The sequence below is a fragment of the Aptenodytes patagonicus genome, chromosome 8 (genome assembly GCF_965638725.1).
Source record: "Aptenodytes patagonicus chromosome 8, bAptPat1.pri.cur, whole genome shotgun sequence".
NCBI classification, from domain to species: domain Eukaryota; kingdom Metazoa; phylum Chordata; class Aves; order Sphenisciformes; family Spheniscidae; genus Aptenodytes; species Aptenodytes patagonicus.
In genome coordinates, this window is record NC_134956.1 from 13007303 (window position 1) to 13027739 (window position 20437).

At 43.6% G+C, this 20437-nt stretch overlaps 1 protein-coding gene across 2 annotated transcripts in view; it reads left to right on the forward strand.

The window, feature by feature from the left end:
• The window catches only part of CHST13 (carbohydrate sulfotransferase 13), a 68082-nt gene that overhangs the window by 3082 nt on the left and 44563 nt on the right, over positions 1-20437 (forward strand). The window contains exons 3-6 of one of the 2 annotated variants that reach the window (XM_076346398.1): positions 2989-3086; positions 6018-6040; positions 9416-10274; positions 16103-16242. The gene's annotated coding sequence lies outside the window, so the exon portion shown is untranslated. Of the gene's footprint in view, positions 1-2988; positions 3087-6017; positions 6041-9415; positions 10275-15975; positions 16243-20437 lie in introns of those variants that run through there. The other variant, XM_076346399.1, reaches the window with a different exon arrangement.

Consider the following 20437-nt stretch of genomic DNA (forward strand, 5'->3'; position numbering starts at 1 on the left):
TGTAAAGTCGTAGCAATTGACGCGCCATAGCTAAGGGTACTAATTTTCCTGAAGGGGCAAGCCTTTGGCAGATGATTTTCCTGCAGCGCTGCTCAGCAGCCGGGAGGTGGGGCACAGGCTTTGCTGTTTTGTGTTGGCATGCTAACGGCTGCACAGGCCTGATGCTGAACGCTGATCTTGAGGTTTATTAGGTTCAGCGGAGGTAAAGAAGCAGCAGACTGCAGATTAAAGTTGCAAAAGTAAAATACTAGAAAATTAGAGGAGTTTTTAAGATCAAAACTGAAGCTAGTAGTCCAGGAGGTCTCTTGGCACTGCTGGCAAAGGCTCGCACACCCAGGTGGCAGAGATAAAAAATAGGGGAAAATAGAAGAGCAGGGAATTGAACTGAAGCAAATGTCACGTAGCTGTATCTGCCACTGTTTCTGAAACTCTTTGGGGCAGTAATTAACTGGGAGCACTAGGTCGTACAGATTTCAGCTTAAAATATATGTATTTTCTATGTTCACAGCAGGGAGCAGGCAAAATCCAATAGAAAAGCTGGTTGAATATAAGGCGAAACTTACTCATTTACATTTAGGTAAATTAAGATCAAAACCATGGAAGTCCTCTAACAGAGTTACTACGAGTTTATTCTGCTGTAATTGTGAGCAGAGTTATCTCCAGTCTCTGGACAAGCTGTGAGAGACTCAGTCTGAGCTTCATCACATACAGGAGTCACAGTGGTACTTGGCAGCTTGCGGGAGGTTTTAGTTCTAGGTTGATAAACACATAATTGTGACACAATAAAACTTAGAACAACAGTGCTTTGGTACCCATGAAGAATTTTTTCCTTCCCTAAGCTGGTGCCTGGCTTTGGTGCAGTCAGTGCACCTCTCTGTTTAGGAGCACATAGTAAAAGGGGCATTCAGATGTTTGGAAAATTCCATAACTGCCCAGAAATATCTGCTCTGAGGCAGCATTGCTATTAATTTATCAACTATGCCACTAGGTTAGCATATTTATCCACTCCAAATGAACCAAAATTGCTTATTCTGTAGTTTATAAAATTGCATCCTCTGGATGTAATCCCCAAAATACCCTGCAGGTAAAGGTCTGTGCTAACACAGGTGGTTAGTAGCATGTCCTAAATAACAATGGACTTGGGATCTTCCCCAGAGAAAGTAGCTGTAGAGGCTTTCACTAACTACATGATGGCACCAGCTCCTAAATATTTGTGTCCAGCATGTTACATGCCACATCTGAGCTGTTCTCAGCCACTGGGATGAAAGTTAATAACAAGACTGCTACAATAGCCAAGGGCTTTATCAATCAGAGGCATCATGAAAAGCCTTCCCCTCTGCCCTCATCCCCCACACCCAAGAATATATAGCTATATTGCACAACTCATCTTAAAACCTGCTGATAATTTACACAATACTTTTGCCTGTCAGAATTAGGCCCTATTAAAAATTACTTATACCCTAGAAATTGTCATCTTCCTCTCCGCCCCCCCCATCTTTCAAGTGAAGAGAATTAACATCCCATTTTCAGTTATCAGTACCATGACGCTAGTCCTGACATTGTTGCTGGTGCTATAAAAGCAGGTCAGTCTCCCTCAGGTTTGAGAACCTAGTCTTTGGGAAGAGTAAGTAAAAGCACTCCTCTAAGTCAGGTAAGGTCCTTCCTTCCCAGCTCACTTATAATTATAATTGCTAACATCTTCCTTTCTTTGTGAGGGCTGCAAATCCAGTTGGGGATCTGGCAAGCTGATCACTGACAATATCAAATGTTCTCAGAACTCTTAATCGAAGGCAACCCATGAAAGCACCCCAGGGAGCGCTTTATTCTCTGTGTTTAAAAGGACATGAAAGTACAATAGTTCCTTTTATATGGGTACAAAGCAGCCAATTGATCTTGTCAGTTTAATAAATAATACAATTGCTTCCATCAGACACTGTTAATAGACTCCTGTCTGGACTAATGTTGTACAGAATTGTACAAGTACAGAAATGTTATCTACCTCCGTCTGCCCTGGATTAACCACCTCCCCCTTTATCACCTAGAGGCAAAGCTTCCAGCAGTAGTCCCTGAAGGGCATCAGGTCCCCTGATCTTCATCTCTTTCTTTATTTTAATGTGTTTTCTTGGAAGAGATGAGCTAATTTCCTGATGCATCTGTTGTCTGGCTGGCTCCTAGCATTTGTACAGATTCAAAGAAGCTTGAGAATGTAAAATAGGCAGCAGGTTTGGGGGTTTTTTTTGTTTATTTTTTAATCATACACTGTCTATGTGGTCTCAAGATGCAAAATTTGGATCATGCTTTTCAAACATTGCAAAGATGCAGGGAAGCTCAGATGCAGCTTCTTACCTGGGGCATTATGAATATAAGGACCAGACATCAGCAAAATTGATACAAGGCTTTGGTTCAAGAAGCTCACAGCTCAGGGGTTTGGGATGTTTCTGGTTCGGTGCCAGCATAACCAGATCATGCCCTTCCACAGCTTCCCCACTCAGCATTTAAGTGGGTCCTGAGTTTTTGCATTATCAGCACTAATTTTTAGGTGAGCGTTAGATGGGATACAGACACACCAGTGTTCATTGAGGAAGTGTTGGTGTCATTAGCAGAGGCAGATTTAAAAATTTTCATTGTCTTGGTTTTGGTTTGTTTTCCCACTGCTTTTCTTTTCTCTGCCACGACATAAAGTGGTTCTGGGTTTTGCAGCTGAGGTATGTGATAAACAGGCAGGAAGAGAATGTACTTGTCATTGGGAATAGGTTTCCAGGGTTTTCAGGACCAGAATGTTATGCTTTGAAGACAGTTAATTTTACAGCGGTTATGAATTTTACATTTTTACATCTTTCTGCCTATATATCTACCTAAATATGTTTATATATGTATGGGGTTTTGTATATATAAAAACATAAAATTATAGGTATGTTTTATATATTTTTTTTAATATATATAAAAAATAGGTCCACACATATGTATAAATCTAGTCTTTGCTGTCAGAGTCCCCACAGGTTGTTTCCCCAGGTGATGAGAGACCGGACATGCCTCTCTGAGTGTCGCTGAGCTCTCCAACTTGGCCTGTCAAAGCAGATATTGCGGTGAGTAAAAAGCTGACTGAATCCCCTTCCTTGTATTTGCAAGAAAAATACCTCTGATCTTAATGCTGGAAACGTTATTAAAAATTGAATAACTGTTTTGTTTATCTATAATAACCTGAGTGAATAATGCAATGACCAATGAGTAAAAAGAGCTGTTGTTGACAAGTTATTTAGATTCCCTATACCTTGGTTTTCCCTGCTGTAAAAGGTAGGTAGTGACAGTACCAGAACTCAAAAGGGCATTAGGAGGATAAATGCATGATTTACATTGAGCTGCTCAGGTATTTCAGGTACTGGGACGATATATGACAGACTTGTATCTAAGCAGAGATATTCTGGTTAAGCAATGAGGTCTTACAGCACCAGGAGAAATCAACAGACCTGGGATTCTTTTGGATCAGTGGGGAAAGCAACTTCTGGGAATTGAATGCTTCATCCCAAAAGCCTTTTTCCCTGGATCCCTGTGTGATCAAGTCTGTGCTTGCACGGATATTGCTTTTGAATTGTTGTTGCATTGCTTGCAAGAGAAAACACTCACACTGCTGCCCTCCTACTTAAAGATGAACTCAAATGCTTTTTTATTTTAAATTCAAAACCTAATTAAAATCCAGATTCCTTGGCTAGTTTTAGATATGACTTCAGAAAAAAAAATCAGTCCTTTAAATAATAAAATGTTCGTGTTGAAAATCAGTTTTCTTTACTCCCACATCCATTTTGAATTGCGGCTACTGCGTTTGAAGGGTAAGACCCAATAATGCTTCTGAAGTCAAAATTGGTATTTGAAAGGCAGCTCTGTGCTCTTCTTTGAGTGTTATTGATGCTTTCAGCTGTGGCATGAAAGACCTAGAACTACGATCTCTGGTTTTGGCAAGTCAAGTCATTCAATTCAATTTCAGAACCATGCAGCTGTGAAGCTTTACAGTTTTTGATGTTTAAAAAGGTACGGATTATTTCTGTTCTCTGTGATTTGTGAGCAACCGCTGCTTCTGTTAGCAGACTCAGGAAGAAACCTGTCTGTCTGATGTTCATGGACTGTTACTGATACCTGCGCAAACACCTGAGTAGATATTACACATCTGGCTGGCATCTCTGAGATCAAAGTGCTCTCTGATGCTCTGCTGCCCTTTGAACAGCATTTAATTGGCCATGACACCACATTTTAGGACCTGGGACTGAGTTGTGCCTCCTCAGGTCGCTGGATGAATCCAGTTTAGGTATGTAGGAAACTGGTCAGTGTTCTCAGCCTCCTTTCTAGTGGAGAGAGGGCTGTGTCATTATTCCCATTGCTCCGGTTCTCTTACCTGCAGTGAGTTGTGGTGAAGATGCTGAGTTTGCGGTCCCTGCTCTTTCTTATGGGACATTTCTGCAGGTTGATTGAAGTACATTAGCATGGACTGTTAGGTGGGGATACCCCAGATGTCCTCTGCAGAGAAGATTTCAGGCAGGTCTGGCCAGCCTTCCTGATCTTCCAAGGCATGTGCCAAACTCTTCAAAAACCCAATTCACTGGAGAGCGGAGAATAGCTTAGAAGTGACGGGTGCTAACCTAGGTATGAAGCTGGGATTTAGGGTGAACAGACAAAGGTGGTCTTGGGAGCTGCTCCTCACCCATCTCCTCCCACGGTGGGAGGGGGAAACTATTTAGCAGCCTTTTGCCAACCAACTTTGCGCTGGTCCTGTCATGGAAGCCCCATTTGCACTGACAAAGAGGCATGGACTAGTCACTGACACTGCCTCTTGCTGGCACTGGTGCCAACTGGCTCAAATCCAGAGCCTAATAGCCTCCTGAACTTAGCGCTGAGCCCAGGCTGAGAGATGAGCCCTGAGTTTGGTGTTCAGTGCCTCACTAATGCAGAGGACTCACCTCCCGTCCAGCTTGGACGACGGGCACAACTGGTGCATGGCTGTCAGTCCACCCCAGCAGCTAACTGCAATGCCCTTCATTTCCAGCACTGTAAAACCAGCCTATTCCATGAGCTCACATTTGGGGCCTTCTCCCCAGGGGATTTCGGTTCATGTTCTTTTATTTTCATTAGAAATAGAGGCCATTTGGTTCAGCTGTCTGCCAAAACAAGTGGAGAATTGGAGAGCTGGGATGTGAACGCAGGCTCTGTTCCGCAGTCAAAGCAGGCTCTTCCAGACACTGTTGCCCCTCTACTAAATAATACAGCATTACAAGCATGTCCGTCTTGCTGCAAAGACAGCAAAGCCAAACTGCTCTTTGCTGTACCAAGGGAGAAGTACAGTGCAGACCTTGCTTGTGGGATAGGGCAGAGAATTGGCCCTGGTTGTTTCCACTATCTACTAGAGGAAAAGGATCTGGCATTGTAGAGAGGGACGTACCAAGTATTCTGTGCAGGAAAAAGAGTATCTGCATGCTAACCACACATGATGGACTGCCCGCTGCTAACCAAAGTGCTGTGTTGTGCATTGTTACTGAGTAGCTCTCTGTGACTCATGACAAGGACGCTGTGCTGATGGTACTTATTGACTATACAAGAAGCTGCCTAGGTACTTCATAGATAGGTCTGAGATCCAGGTCTCTTCTGTGATGATTTCACAGCCTGGACAGGTGTTGGATGGATGTGTGGCAGGGAGGTGGGGGTGGTCAAAGCAACCTGAGCTGACAGTGAGTGACAGGACACTGACAGCACTCTGCACGCAATGGGTGTGAGGAAGAAGAGGAGGAGGGAGGTGGACACGGGCAGATGTGCACTATGGAAGGGAGAAGGCAAAGTCATCCCGCAGGATGTCACTTCTGAGCGGAAGACTGCTAAGGCTCGATTCGGCGGTATGCCGCACACCTGCTGTTTGCAGCCAAGTCTAAAGGCACCAAGGATATCAGTGTCTTGCAAGATTAAACTCTTTGATTCCAATCTCTTTAGCTAGAAAGCACGTTGTTTTATCTAATGCTCGTCTCTGTCTGTTTTAGGCTGTGGCGCCTGCTGAGAAAAGGTATGCATAATGAAATGATTAAATCATGCGTTTTCAAATAATCAAAGTCATGCTGTTTCAGCTATGCAGAAATACTGTTCCTCTTATGAGACATCTAGCCAGATTCAGAATTTCTTTCGGATTTTATATTTCTTAGAAGGACTCTGAATAAAAAGGAGAATCTGGTTAAGGCCAGTTCTGCTCTCCTGTATGCCCAGGGCCAGATATGATCACATTCATATTCTTCTTGTGTCGCTGCAGACAGAAAATAACTTTGCAGTCTGATTTTATGCTCTAAAGAAAATCACTCACACTGTGACAGCACTTCAAAATATTTCAATCCTTATTCTGTATATGCTGCTGGCTATGACTGCAGTGGAGAAAAAAAACACTTCACTGAATCAGTAGTTATGGAAAGGGATAAAGTTTCCAAATCACTTCTTTCCATCTTGATCTTGTAACTAATCCCTCGTCCCTGCTGTACCTCCAGTTTGAGATGTCTCCCCTGTGACTCCTGCACTATTTCAAGCTTTGGCATCCCTGACACATTTAATTGCTCAACACTGCTTAAATATTGTGCATGGTAAGGTCAGATGGTGCTGTGTAAGCTGCTACGTATAGAATCACCTCCTGACTGTGGGAAATCTCCCTAGGGAAAGGTACCCTGGAACAGGTAGTGAAGGAAGTGAATCAGAAAGAGCTTTATGGTCAGAGTCCAGAGACTCCTATCCATCCACCAAGGTAAGGTCTCTTCTTAAAAGGATGCTGTCAAGGCTGATTGACCTAAAATGAAACCTTGTGCGCTTTTTTGAGTGATGGGCATGTATATGTTCCCATGTTCTACTGTTTGGGGTCACTCGTAGGAGCATGTGAGAAACCAGCTGAAAACAAACAGGAATGTTGTTATCAAGGAGGATTCTGACCTCCCAAGGTCATGGAAGTGACAATGAACCAATGGAGGTTAATAGGCCTATTTTAATGAAGGGACTGTATTTACAGGGGAGGTGGCACAGCAAATGCAAGGGAGCTGTACCTTAAGACACTCTTATAGGTTAATTTTTGCAGATCCTAAATACAGCCTCAGGGAGAAGAGCAGTGAACAAGTCCCTCCCTCCCTCATAGTGCCACATTTAGGAAACTGAGTAACAGTTGCAGTCTACCTAAGATGGCAGAGAAATTTAATTGAATAGCAAAATATCAGATCTAGATTTCAAACAGAGGAATTATCTTTTTGGTCCAAGCAGAAGAGTTTAATTTTGACAAAAGGACTTACAAGAACTCATCTGCGTTACCATAATGGAAACTGTCACCACCAGTCTCATTTTTATTATGGAAGTGTTTCTCCAAGAGACTTCAGATCCGCACGTGCAGTTCTCCATCTCAAAACCAAAACATCTCAGACCAAATGACACCTCCAGTTTCAGAGAGCCACAATTCTGTACCTTGAGCAAAGAAAGAGCTAGAGACCATATGGCTGCACTACTGGGATGCCACCGTTGTTCTGCAGATCAGATGTTGAAGACAATGTGGCGATAAGACAGAAGGCATTACTCCAGCAGAAAGCATTAACCAGGGACATTGAAAATGGTAAACCTGAGTAGCTATAAGCAGACAGCAGATGGAGATGAAAGAGAAGGAAATAATCAAATTCTGCATTAAAACAGAGACAGCTTAGACGACTGCTTTCATTTGCATCCATCTTGTAAAATGAATTTGCTAGTTTTAGTCTAGATATGGATTTCCTCAGATGACAAAGTTAAAAAAAAGAAGGCAACAAAAACCAAACAAAGACCCCCCAGCTTAGCAGCAGTGCAGCACAAACCCAGCATTCAAAAAGCAAAGAGCAATTTCTTCTCTCCAGATGAACAAAGCTGGATGGTTATGCTGGTTGCCTTCAGCTTTAAAATGCTGTTGCAGAGCAGAGCTTGACGCTATTCTCTTTTGCTCTGCCCAGTGTGGCTCTTTGGGACCAGACATGATGCTGCCATGGAAAAACCCACCTTGACAGAAGAGTTTGACAGCTATTCACAGATCTCTCACGTGGAGCTTAAAACTTTTCCCAACTAGGAGTTAATGTCACCAGTGCCCACATTCGACCTCTTCCTTGCGGAGTTCTGCCTCATTCTCTTGGCTGCTTTACCTCTTACTTGAACCTAAAAATTTAACCAGCAGCCAAGAGGGAGAGAAGAACTGTGTGGGGTTTAGAGTCTTCAGCACAATCTATTTGAAAAATGTCCATTACTAAAAGGTGTAAAGCCTTTAGCAGTCAAGAGTAGAATGACTTTGTGTAAATAACAAATTATACCAGTCCATATTGATTTTTCTTCTCTGAGCAATTCCCAGATCAAATGTGCTCTTTCTACAAGTCAAAAGGTGATATTTCTAATGGCAGTCACTCCAAACTCTGAAGAGCTAAAACCCAAGTGTTTCTTTCTCTGCTCCATCATTGTTGTAAATAAAAGTATTACACTGAAGACACACCTTACCATTTTGTTGCTGATCCATAAAGCTTACTTTTTAATTAAGGAAAAAGCTTCCCAGGTCCATAAACCAGGCATGGCTATGAAAAGCAATTGCACATTAAAGACATAGTTGTGTGCAGCATTTATCCTCCCAGGCATCCCAAGTGCTCTGATGTATCATGCCCCCTGCTCCCACTCTCTGACCTACAGACTCAACTTCTAGGGGACAGGAGTGCATGAAGTCTGTACTCTTCTCACCAAGTTCGCTCCGCTTGAATCAGACAGTAGCATACTTGTGCATACAACATTGACAAGAAATGCAAAGGACAGCGGAGCAAGAGGTGAAAACACCCAAGCCCTTGGGATCAGATGAGCCCACTGTCAAATTGGTACCTCCATTCTTTATGCACTGTTGGGCGTTTAGATTTACTTTCCCCTCCTCCTCCTTGAGGGCTGCCGAGGAGATCCTGCTTCTGCCAAGTGATCAGTGATGTTGCTTGTCTGAGATCCATTGGCAAAGCTGACAGCAGTGATGCCTTCCGCTCTGCGCAGAGGTGCAGGTTGAGAGGAGACCTGGAGTGGGTCCCACAACAAACTTGCAGTAGTGTTGTCTCAAGTAACATTGCACAGCCAAGATGACAGATTTTAGGAAATGAATGAATTTAACATTTATTCATGAGTGCACCCTGGGAGGATTCTTAACATTTTTTTCACTAACAACAACAACAAAATTGGCATTTCAAAATACAGAAAAGATATCAAATACCAAAGGGACATCCTATTGAGGGAGAGGAAATCAAGTTGATTTGACTCCAGAAATCAAAATTGAATAATTTGAATATTTCTCCCTGTACAACTGATACAATCTTTTTTTATTTTTCCAGACAAAAACTACACTTCAATTTTTTTTTTTTTTTTAATTTTTTTTTAATAGTAATCCAATATCTTGGTCATAAAGGTGAAGTGAATGGTGCTGACTTTCCTTCTTGGACTTTCCTGAGGAAACAAACTTATCAACAGAGGTGATGGTGACCAGACCTGGACTAACAAAGCTCTAGTAAGGTACAACATGTTGCCTTAAGCTATGTCAGAGCCCAGCCCACTTTTTTATCTGACCTTAACCTCAAGTCCCTGTACAGAAGCAGTGGCACAGAGCTCTATGAGTCCCAGGCTGCCATCAACAGCAGGATTATTGATCAGCCTCAAATGTCCAGGCCCCAGAGTAGAAACCCTTCAATGGGGAGGAAACTCATTTTGAGCAATTCCTCTCTAAGAAGTACAGCTTAACAGCACTGTGTGCTTCTCTTGTGTGTGGCACAAGCCTTTCTGTGTCCCCAAGGTTCCTTCCAGTCTTCTCCTGTTCCAGATCTCCCAGCCTTTCTGCACCTGCATCTCTCCTTTGAGTTCCTTCCTTCCCAGCAGGAACTGGGAGGTTTGCACCCACTTTTTCCTGATTCTTGTCAGTATAAGAGATGTCCTAGTTACCAGGTTTTATCTGAATACTAGGCATCCTACATCTGCAGGAAAAAGAGCGCTGCGTGGTTATTTCCCCTGTCTCCGTTAAGTGCATTGTGCCCTTCATATTCAAACAGAGCACTTGATCTTTCTTAGACAATTTATCTCTCTCATTCTTTTCTCTTATATTCTCCCACAGCAAGATCCCAAAAGTTATCTAATAAACATGGATGTTATGACATCCTCCCGCAATAACTATAAATATCACACAGGAAACATCACCTAATAAACGATATAATTACTGCAAAGATGAAAACCAGCACTCCTGAAAACACACAGTGAGTTGCTCTTTATCTTGTCATACAAATTATTTCCATTTTTTTCTTGTTTTGCTTTTCAAGCTCTTCTTTTGCCTTATCGCTTGTGATCATGTGCAAGAAATGTGTATCTCCAGGCACAGAAATATAAAGCGCAGTCGTTCTGAGCTGCCACGGGAATGCAGGTCCACCCAGTTAATTTTTTCCCATTGTACTGGGTGGAGTGGCTCTGCAGACACACTCGTATACACGCCCTTCCTTTTTTTGGTACTGTTAATTATTTTAAGCTACTCTTCAGGTTGGTAGCATAGCTTATTACTGTGGAAAATTGGCAGTTTCTCTCCTTCTGTGGTGACTAGTAAGTCATGAAAAGCTTTTTAGCTTGATTTATTCTGACTTCTGCCATGTCTTGCTGATTTATCTATTATGCTCTAAAATAAGGCCAATTAAACCCAGCAGTCAAACCAGACAGACAGAAGGGCATGCATTTCCCTACCCAAAAGGTATTTTTGAAACAAAAAGACACGCTTTAAGCCAGTAAACGGTATCTTTTGCTTTGAACTAAGGACAGGACCATACAATTATCGTTGACTCTGTTGTCACAGGCACATCGCGTTACCACTCCACTTTGCTTTGTTATTACATTCAGTCAAAGCAGTGAAATACAAAGGAGAATGCTGCTCTGTCAAGTGCTCCAAGGATGGGATTGCTGAACGCTGTATTTTAATAATCTGCCTTGTTCACATGAGTCGAGCCAGCCGCAGCCAAAGCGGAAAGCAGTTGTTGGCCAACCAAAACACAGCTGTTGTAGCTCATTTTGAAGTCTACCAGCCTTTCTGCTGTCCCTTTTCAGAGATTAAGCTTAATCTTCTGTAGGCGAGGCTCATGTCACCTTATTCAAGAACAGTTTCACTGACAGCCTTGGAGTTTTTTCCTCTTTGTCTCATCCTTTGTGGTTTTGGCAGGGCAACAGCTTTAATAGAAACGTACCCAGGCAAAAAGCAAAACTGTGTAAAACCTGTGCGGTTCTGCCACACAACCAGCAGCCAGGCCACAGCTGTGCAAGTGGCCAGGGAATTCACAAGCTTTTGGAGGAAAATGCAAGCTGTATGGCATGCTATTAAAACCAAGTAAACCCGACCATTTTGTGTGACTTGAGCCAACGGGCACATGCGCAAAACAGAAGCTGTGTTTAATCTGAGTTTTAGTTCCATTTTTTTAGCTTTCTCTGAAACTCAAGTGAAATTAAAGTGTGGGAGAGGAGGCAGTTGTCTAATCCGTATGGATCAAAATTTCATAAAATGCTGAGTTGCAGCAAAACGAAGCAGCTGAGTTTCACCAGCCTGCCTGCCTGCCTCTTTCCATGGCCTCATCTGCATTGTGCAAAAGCCAAATCAGAGTTATAAGTAACTCCACTCCACTGCCAAGAAACTCATCGCATTGGTTTATCCAGAAGGGCTTCTGTACCAAAGATAGCCTCTGGCGTGTGGGTTACGTTTCAGGTCTGCTTTTAGAAGAGAGCTGTTCCAAGAGAAGCTGAATATCTGTCTTCAGGTCTGTGATTATTGTAAAAGCCTGGATTTGAGCTTTTTTTTACTGCCTGCGTGTCACAGCACTTTTCTAATGACCACTGGTTGCTGCCTCAGTTGAATAAGTTTCCCAGATTAACCAGGAAAAAGAGAAACCCTCCACCCTTGGTTCTTTTTTATTTTATAATTATCTGCTGTTTCTCTAGAGTTGCTCTTTTATCCTTATGTTTTGCTCTTGCCTGGATGTGCCCAGTGCCTTGCAATTAAACCGAAGCGGCTCTATATAGTTCACAATCTAAGATCACATGCTGCAAACCCTTGCTCATTAGAGCAATCCCACCAGAGCAAATAAGGCTGTTTCATATCAGGTCTGCTTTCTTGGTGAAGTTTAGTAGGTTCTGACCTTAAGTTACATGTTTTAAAACATCAGCAAAATGTTCTCTGACTCACTGTTAATAGTATAATTGCTAATGGGATGAGTCTCTAAAAAATAGATCCAAATATGTTTATATAACAATCAGAAAACTTTCATTTCCAAAGAGAAGGAACAGTTGTACTTTCAACATCACTTGTGTTTTGGCCTGGAGGTGTCCTACATGCTGTGCCAAAAAGTAATAATTAAAGGGACATGGTTGACATAAAACTAAATTTATTGAAATTCCTTACCTGTGCTACTTGGCAATGCACTAGGGTGTTCAGAGTGAAGAGTTTTTTAAAATAAGTTTGTTTTGCACCACTTAGGCTCTTTGTTCTTTCTGCAGTGCTCAGTTTTAAGTACAAAATCCATTTTTTCTGGTTTCACTTCTAGTTTGTGTTCGATCACTCAGTGTTTCTGTGCTGTATGTGTTCTGAATTTAAAAGACATCTGCTTCACTTCAGCTGTATCCCCCACTGTCAGTCTTTGCTTCCTCCTGTTATATGCATGCTAAAATATTGCTGGCATGAATATGCAAGGAAAGTAAATGCAAAGCCAGCACCACAGATAATTGCTGATCCTTTTAAAGTGTCCAGACCTCTCATGAGGTCTTTGATGCAGAGGCTGTTAAGCAAAGCAGACTAAGATTTGACTGCTCTCTTGGCAAGCAACAAGAGCAAGCATCTGCAATTACTTTATGAAAACAAGCACTGGTGAGAATTACAAATCAATACATGCAATGTGCTTGGTATATTTTATTTTAATGAAACCCTGCTTCACACAGCATTTGGAGTTTCTCAGCTGCCTTGTTAGATCCCTGGCATCAAGGCACGGTGACAAAGGAGTGAGCCACCTCCTCCGCAGCTGGGATCACGTGGCAGATGCTGCAAGCGACCCTGCAAGTTTTGCTGATTTATTTTTTGGTGTTTCCCCTGAATGGATGGTGTTGCAAGTCATTCACTGGACATCACAACTCATTTGGCAGCCAAGTGTTTGCGAGTAAAATTGCAAGAGATCTGCATTTAAATTAAAAGAAAAAAAAGTATAAAAATGCATAACGCTGAGTCCACAGGCAGGTGTGACCCTTTTGCCAGTGTCAGGTCGGGCCAGACAGGGGCCAAACTGCGTTAGCATGCAGGTTGGGCTGAGCAGACATGCCCTGTCCAGATGTTGGCACCCTTCCATACCGAGAGAGCCTTGGATGGAGAGGAGGGAGTCGACTCCCACCCCTGTGTTTGTGTGCGGAGGGCTCCAACCCGCAGTGCCGGGCTCAGCGCCACGCTCACGCAGCCCAACGGCTTCTGGCCTGGAGCCGGCTTGCATCTGGCCAGCTAAAAACTCAGCCGGAGGAATTTATATCCATCTGCACCCATGGCCCGTTACTGCTCAGGGTGCAGTTTGAGGTTAAAGCTAAAACAATCCTTTTTCTAGGAACAATGCCCTGGGCAAGGACTGTCTGATCCAGAAGATTTGATGTTCTCAAGAAAAAAAACACAAAACCTTCTTTACTTCAAAGCCATGCCTTTCCCCCACTTATAGAAGTTATAACAAAAAGGTCTTGTGATCTTACATGGTCAATCACAGCCCGGAGGCTGTGCAATAGCCTGCTCTGTCACTGAACTCCTTGTAACAAGTCCAGAGAGGGGGGGAAACAGCCAAAAAGCAAAATGCCAGCAGAAAGTGTAAGGTCAGCTTGAGTAATATATACTTGATATATTACTTGATATACTTGAGAAAACCACGGCCTGCTCGTAAGGATTGCTCAAGCTGAAATGGAGGATCTGCACACCCAGTTGGTCTCTGCCAGGGAGCCATCCCTTTCTCTGCGACGGCAGCAGGGAGGAGACGACCAAAACAAGGACAGCGCACGCTTCCTAAGATTCAGAAGAGCATTGTGAAATAAATGCTAGAAATATTTAGGTTGTGTAAATGTTCAGTTGGGTCAAAAGCCAACGGAAAGCACTCTGCAAGAGCCAGGCCAGTCCGCCTGACGTGGCTGGCAGTCAGCAGGCTTTGTAATCAGCAGATTAATGACCTCCAGAGAAACATCCCCCTGCTGAGAATTTACCTCTGTCTGATTTCAGCCATACATCTTCTGATGCAGTTCCTCTCAGCTTGGTGTGATCGACCGGCTGGCGTGCGTTATACAGGACGTTTAGGGGAACTCGTTATAGCCACGGCGCTGAAGAGCTGGCGGCTGGGAGAGGCTCCTGGCAGAGTCGCACTGCTGGGGCGATAAATGCTCCTTCTCCCAAGGCCTGGGTGCTTTGCCGTAGCTGTCTTATGCCTCTTTGGATGTGCTTGGTTCTTTGTTTTTGTTTTTTTTTTTTACATCTCTTTCAGCGTTGGTTTGTAATTCTTCAGGGTAACAAGTTTGCTGGTTTTTTCTTCCAGGACTCAGTAATTGCTTGGCTTCTTTCCAGTTGATGCTCCCCATGCACAAAGAGGGAAGTGTGCTCTTCTGTATTAGGGCTTTTATATTCCTTCCCTCAAGTTAAATGAAGAGGGGGTTTGTCTGCATTGTGTTTTGGAAGGGCAGCGGGGGGGGAGCCTACAATGCCCATGAGGTTCAAGGGTGAATTTAGACAAAATTACAGGCACACGCAGGGGATGTTTTTGGGAGTATGTGGCGCCTTTGTGGATCTGAGCAGACTTGGCAGCTTAGTGTGGCATCGGTACAGCTGCCGGGGGCTCGGTCCCTCCAGATGCACACAGACGCTCAGCGGGAGAGGCTCCCGCTGTTCGTGGGCAGCTGGGGGGATCGGAGAGCACACTCTGCTCTTGGCTGCTCTTTAAAGAGCAGCATAACCTCTCCACAGATAGAGGTTGTCTTTGTACTAGAAATGGCATTATTCCCTATGTCAGTCAGCAACATCCTGAGCAGGTTTGGACGTGCATACCCTGATATAATAGCCTGAGCTTGATCTGCACTGGACCTGGTCTCCTGCTGCAGTGGGCATCCTTGGGAAAGTGCAGTTTTGGGGGTTAGAGCATTCCCGGCATGGGGAGAAAGCTCGGTGCATCTCTGCAAAATGCTCCTGCTCTCATGATGAAGGTGTGTTCCCCAGGAAGAATGCCTAATTTTCCTGAAATTCAGCCAGTTGCTCTGCAACATTTCATTTCTAATGACCAAATGCATATCCAAGCAGGCTGGCCTGTGTGCTACAATAGAGAACAAAACCACTGTGAGAGCTTGTTTGGATTGAATTGTCCGTGCACACAAGGGAGAACCTGCTAAAATGATAAAAACCCAGGCTATGTACCCATGCTCATGTTTTGCTGCACTGATAACATATTTCCTGGGGCAAGTTGAAGCAAAGTGACAGGTTTACCCTTTACTCTGGAAGTGACCTTAAAGTGAACTTACACTCTGAGATGTGTAAGTAAAAGAACTTGAACGGAACAAAAGAAATTGGATTAGTAAAGGTATCTAACCGGAGATAAGTTGGCAGGAGTCTAGCTGATTTAACATTAACACCCAGGAAGCATAAAAGGCTGTAAGTTAACCATGAGAGATCATTAACTTTCATCTCTTTTCACCTATGGAAAATTATTTTCCTCCCATTCTTCTGCTTTCTGGCCCCTTTGAATGTAATCAAATGTAACTCGGCTTTTCAATTCAGTGAAACCTTTTATTCCTGCCTGTGTGTGAAACACTTCATACCATAGTGTGGCACTTCATAGTAAATTAAATTAACTCTTCTGTATACTCCTGAACTGTGAGGGACCCTCAATAAATAAAATAAATCTGCAAATAAAGAGAATTTAGTAGAAGGCTGAATGTTTTCCATTCACCTCAGAGACATGGAGATCAGTGTTACCCTCACATGCCTGTGTAGGTATCTGTGTAGGTTCAGCCAGATGCCTGACTTCTCTGCAACTCTCTTTCTCTCCTTTTCCTTCAGAGCAAAACCTGCTGTCTTCTGAAAACATCCTGGAGACAGCGGCTGCAGCTTGCGTGGCTGCTCCAGGCAGTCCCGCATCCCTTCCCATCCGTGCACTGTGCTGCAGGACTCCTCCTCAGCCTTTTCAGGCAATTTTGCAGGTCAGTAAAACAGCCAGAAAACCCCTCCAGGTCCATGATACTCACATGGGATGGATGTTCAGCACAAGCCAAGAGCAGGCTGCTTTTGATGGCAGCGTGCAAGCTTGCAGCATGGGGGTTTCCCATGGGTTTCGTTTTAGAGGGATCCTCTGTCACAATATGGGGCGCTTTTTGGAGTGTGTTTGAAACCGTTTGTCTTCCTGCAACATGCGACTGCTGCTGCCCTAATAGGGTGCAGGACAGGCAGGGATCACCTCCCAGCACCAACACCCTCAAAAAAGTGGTATCTGCTCATCCTCAGAGACTGACCTTCAGCACTGAGCACATGGCTCTGCTGCACCACTAGCCTTCCAGGAAGGTGGGAGAGGGAGACTGGTTTGGTAATAAACCTGGATGTCCCACAGAGAAGATTCTCTAGATGGGGATTAGGAGGGAGCCCAGATTAACTTTTTGGAGTAAACTGCTAGGAATCAAGTTAGCTCGATCCTCTGTTTTGCTCTGCTACTGACTCATTCTTCCATCACAGGCAAGTCACTTCACCTTGATGCAAGGATTAGCGAGAACATGCCTCCAGGAGAAAAGTCTGTCTCATGCCTTTCTAGTAAAGGCTCTCTTTACTTTCTACTTTGTCCATGTTCTGTTGTTGTGGAATTAAATGGAAAGGAACCCGTGGCTACTGGTAGGGCACGGAGCTCCATGTTCTCACCTCATCAGCACACAGGAGTGTTTATGGGGCTCCTACAAAGCTTTCAAGACTCATTTTATGCTTGGCTGTGTACTTTTTGCCATAAAGAGCCATAAATGCGTCATGTTCCCTATGGCATTAACTTGTCTGGCAACATGGCCTCTTCTGAATCAAGTATTTTTACAGTGGCATCACTAAAACCCTTTTGGAGCTTGCCATGAAGCATTGAGTACCCCCTTTCCAAAGCAGAAGTGTGGGGGGAAACTGCTGACACCCCTGGGCCAGTGAGCTTTCCTCCTGCCTGTGCTGGCTTTGGGAAGTTCTGCTAAATGTGTGAGCAGAGCTCTGCATTCACAGCTGCTTCCCTTTTGGTTTTACACAGGACTTGTGCAATATGGTAAACTGGGAACAGAGCTTGTCAGTGAGTGTGGCTTTGGGGGACTGCTGTTACTTTGACGAGATGCTTGGGGGGACTCTCTTTCGCACATCTTTTTGATGTGCTTGAATACAAGTCTGATCCCAAAGGGATGCAAAGATCCATCCCAGTGAGTCTTTAGGGTTCTTCGTGTTTGAAGTTACTTGGACAATTTACCTGTCTTGCTTAGGTAATAGCTATAATATTTCCGTAGAATCTGGTTGAAGAATTTAAATTCAAAACCCAGGATGCTGTCATTATACTAACCTCTTTTTACGCAACTGTCAGTCCAACTTGTAGGCTGGTGCACCCACTGTGTGCTCCTTCTGCGCACCACTGCTTTCCATCATCTCCTCCTCTAACCTCAGTCCCCTATGCAGCTCTGCCTACATCTTTATACAGACTATACCCACACTTTCATCCTCAAGTTTCTAATGCAGAAAAGCCACAGTACCTGTCTACCGACCCAGCGGTGTCCCTGATGTTTCTACTCCTGGCCTCTGTGTTGGAATGGATAATAAAAATGCTGCTCATTTCATCTTTATTAGGCTTCTCAAAAAGGCTTGGAAAATGAGATGCTGTCTATCTGAGGGGGTCTCAAAATTCATAGACTCAGTTAACTGCATGGATTAGAAACCACCTGGAGGGCTTTTTTTTGATCTGTGAAAATTTAAATTCAGCAACCAGTGTTTCCTCTGCAAGAGAGGGTGAAATTACCACCTCTCGACTCCAAGGAAAAAGCTGCTTTTCCTGACTTCCTTATAATGCTTTAGGTGTTAGCGATTAACAGTATCAGCCTTCATTTCTGTCTTTGTCATCGCAATACTAGATTTTGTGCGTATGGTAAGTGATGCAGGTACACCACCTATTGTTAAAATAGACTAGCACTTCCAGCAACAATAATTCATTTCAACTGCTTAAAGTTTTGCCAAATTGCAACTATTTGGGTTGAAACTTCCCAACGAGAGAGTGTCTGCTTCATGCTGATTAATTTGCTTTAATTTTCAGCAAAAATGTTTCAGCTGTTCTACGACCAATATTAAGGAGATGTATTATTGAATGTTGTTCTTACTACTTACTGGGTTATGGTAGAAGTTTTTCTCCTTTTTGTAAAAGAGATTCAACCACCCACACGTGTTGGACTTGAAACTTGTCATGCCTTGGATGTGCTTTCTGGTGTCAGGCAGGTCTGTCCTGAGAGCCAGTATGAAACAAATGTTAAAATCACAGCCCATTTCATTGCCTCCTGTTACAGTTTGTTTCCTGCATAACTTGCTTTCCCTGCTCCTGTCCTCTCTCCCACCATCCAAGCCGAGTAGCTCGCTGCTGTCCCCTCTCTCCCTCTCTTCACCAAATCCACGTGGGGTCTCATTTCCCCTTCCCCTCTGTGTGGCAGGGCTGAATTCTTGCAATTCTTGCCTCCTGAACTGGGGGATAGTGGTAGGAGAGCATCTCACGTGGTCAGGTGTACCTTTTTGCCCTCCCTGAAGTCGTCAAATGGGCTGATTTTAGTTGATTGTATGCGTCTGGATAATAACATTTTGAACATTTCCCAGTTGTTACAACCCCTCTGGAGTCAGCCACCAAAACTGGGAGATGACATTGCCTTTCCCTCTTTCTCAATATCTTCCCTGGCTGCCAGGTTCATTCTTGTCTCAGAGTACCGTTCTGGCACCTGCCTCTACCCAGGTGTGTGTAGGGGTCCTGGGAACCGGGGTAATTCAGGTGCAGATTTGGTACCAACTCCTGTACTGTCAGAAATGGCACCTTCCGCATCTGGAGAGGGTTTGGACACTGATCTCCGGGGACATGCTAAGTGGGTTCCTTCAGGTTTCTTCAGATTGATGATTGATTTTGCAGCCAAAATTCTGGAGGGCAGGCAGGTGGAAGGGCTTTTTGGACAAGGAGAAAAACAGATCTCTGAAGCTAGGTAAGGAAAGATTTACCCCCTATTTTGCACTTAATATGATTTAAAGTTGGCAAGAAAGACTTGATACAGGAGAACAGAGGTATTCACATCTGTCACTGCACCTAAAGGGGGCTTTCTCTGAGTGCAGCTCAGAAAGTCAGGTGCATTTGCTTTCACTGCCGTTGGATCTTTCACAAAGTACTGTTTTTAAAGCATTTGGTTCCCCAGCAGGATTTCCCGCTCTGGTTTCCATGAGATTAATTGTTTCAAAAGCTGGAGTGGATGGAAAGATTTGTTGGCTATGTCCATACAGAAATACCACCATTTCTCTGTGCAGGAAAAGCTGATACTTTTAGCACTGCCATGTGTTCCTGTACAGTCTAATATTTCACTCAGCTGTTACATATTCTTACTTTATTCAGCCATTATTTAACACATTAAGGAAGCACATGAAGTGGTTTCATGTTGCTATTGATTGATATCTTTTCCTTTTTAGTCTTCTCATAGTAATTTTTTAAGTTTCACTGTCACATTCACAAATGTCAACATGCAGTTGCAGATGAGACTTCTTTGAACTCAGGACAGGTGTTTGAGACACTGTGTTCAAAACGAGGAGATTTTGCTTTGTGTCATTCATTGCCATTCTTAGCCTTGGTCACAAAGGTCGGGATTTAGGATTAGGTTTCTCTCTACCATGCACTTGTCCTGCCTGATTGCAGAATACATTTTAGAGACTTCAGCTGAGAATAGTTTTCTTTTCTTGGCTTCTGCACAGTCCAATTAAGATTTCATTGGAAAATGTTAACTAGTAAAGTATATCCCTTCTTCAGCTAAAGCTGTAGCGACCACATAGCTATAAATTCCTGTGTAGTCAAACAGTGGCTCACGAGATCCATGGAGTCATGCCCACTTTGTCAAGCTTTGGAAATCTTGAGAGGAGGTCCTGGAAAGCTAGCATTACCCTTGACTGCATGCTTGGCTGGTTTAGCACCATGAATCTCTGTTGGGCTCTGCAGGAATAGTTTGCCTGGCTACAAACCAACTACCAGAGGAAATATAGCTAAGAGAGCAGAATAGGAGAGGACAGTAAAGCCATATATACTGCACTGCAGTGTGGATGAGAATTAACTGTCAGAATAACACAGCTTTATTACATTTTTTCCCCAATTCCTAATCTTTTCCTTGC